Raw genomic sequence first — 2,183 nt, forward strand, 5'->3', positions numbered from 1 at the left:
CACGGCGAGCGCGGGCTCCAGGGACGGAGCTCCCAGCTCCGCCGGCCCTCGGGGCCTCCGGAGCTGGGGTCAGGAGACGGTTTTCGAGGCCCACGCCCTCCTCTCCCCGCCCCCCTCCCGGGCTGAGGGGCGCCAGCCTGTCCCAACCCCCCTCAAACATAAGCTGGAGAAGAAGGCTGATGGGGTTCCTCAGACGCTGCCCACTCCCAAAGCAAGTCTTGCTTGGGGTCACCTCCTGCTAAGTCGCAGCCAGGGAAAGGGAAAGGGAAAGGGAAGAGGACACCGGAAATGCCCGACCTGCCCCTTAGGGGCGTGAGGAAGGAGGCTTCAGGTAGCTCTGGGCCAGGGGCTACTGGGGACTGACGGGACACGACAGCCTCCTCCCCGCTGGGCTTCCTCAGAACGGGGACTCTCACCTCAGGGGCCACCGCATCCCCTCCTCGCTCCTCCTCCCACCGAAAGTGGGGGGCACCCTGCAAGATCGATGGGTCCTAAGTGCAAAGGGGCTCCCGCGGCCTCCAGCAGCCCTTGCTGCCACCCCCGATGGTGGCAGGGAGGACCAGGAAGCTCTCAAGCCAGCCCTCTTTTAAAACTACAGTTGCAGTTTAGGGCTCAGCCCAGAAGGAGGTAGATAGGTCTCCACACTGCCTAAGGCGCTGCCTCTCCACCCTGGGGTCCTCCTGCACTCCCAGCAGCTGCCAAACCAGCAACATCCCACTCGGACGCAGGGCCCTTAAGGGAGACAGCACAGGTCCCCAGGTACAGGATAGACACGGCAATGCCTGGAGTAGAGTATCCCAAAGCCAAATATCCCATGTGTTCTGTCTGCAGCTGGTACCACCTGAGGGTGCTGGCTGGACCGACAGCAAATTTCATGACCCGTCACCCTGGGGCGGCAAATGTGGCCACACCTGTGTATTTATTACGACCCACGTAACAACCCCAGACGGCTGGACAAATGCTGGGGCCAAAGCCATTAAGGTGTGGCGGGCACCCTTGCTTAGCTCCTCTGGAAGGTCCCGGCCTTAAGTCAGGGGGCCACATGGGTATCTACCCCACAATCCCAAGCACAGCCAAAAGGGGCCCTGCAACCTCTATCCCCAGGGATAGCTTTCCCTGTGCTGCTGAGGTCAGACTTCCAGACGGAAAAGACCACTAGTTCCACAGGGATTTTTCTCCGCCACTCTCTGAAAGCAATACAGCTCCAGCCCAGCATCTTAACTGGGGTTAGGTCCAAAAGAGGGGTTAAGTTGCAGGCAGCAGGCATTTCCCCTGGGTAGACCAGAAAGGTCCCTGGGGCCAGCAGTTACTGTTTCCATCACCTTCCCCATGGGAAGGAGCCTTAGACACACTGAGATGATCCCCCGGAAGCGGGTGAAGCTCAGGCAGAAATCACAGGCATAGGCATCCAGAGTCACTAGGCCTTCCCAGGAGCCCTTAGTGCTCGAGATCAATACCACCATGTCAAGGGAAGGCGATGTCAGCAGACGAGAACCACAGGAGGGACGTTCTCTGCTGGAGCCTGACAGGTGGTCCCACTTCTGGAGCCAGGGTCTTCATTTGGCCTCTATGCACCTAACCCTATGGCTCTCTGTGCATCCACAGGGGACCTAATCTATACCACCCACCAGCCTCCTTTGATACCTAGGGAAACCAAGGCAGGAGGCAGTGAGGTGATGACACTCACCTGGCAATAAAGAAGGCCTCTGGTGCATCTGAGGGCATGTCCTGCTCCAGGGCAGATAGTGGCAAGAGTCTCCCTCAACTGTTCCCATGGGCCAGTCTTCAGGGCGCCAAGAGACTAGGGGCCACCCTCTCCCCTCCACGTGTGCCAAAGCAGCACCTGAAGTGAAGAATTTCAGCAAGCAACTCCACAGTCCCAAGAATGAAAGGGCCTCCAGGAAAAGCTAGGATTTCACCGCCCCTGGGCCCCCAGACTGGGCAAGGGCAGCAGCCGGCTGCACGTGACCCACCATCTACTGCCAGCTCCCCACGCATCCCTCCCCCACACCACACAGGCCCCGAGACATGCAACTCACCGGACTGAGACTGCAGGGGCCCAGCTCTGGGACTCTGTGCCACGTGGGGGGCTAAGCTCCTGGTGCCCTGGCAAGGTTTCTTTTTTCCCTCCTTACGTTTTCTATTTTGTAGTTCTTTTTTTTTTTTTTTTTTTTTTTTTTTTT

Source organism: Neophocaena asiaeorientalis, unplaced genomic scaffold (genome assembly GCF_003031525.2).
Source record: "Neophocaena asiaeorientalis asiaeorientalis breed wild unplaced genomic scaffold, Neophocaena_asiaeorientalis_V1.1 scaffold140, whole genome shotgun sequence".
Taxonomy (NCBI): domain Eukaryota; kingdom Metazoa; phylum Chordata; class Mammalia; order Artiodactyla; family Phocoenidae; genus Neophocaena; species Neophocaena asiaeorientalis.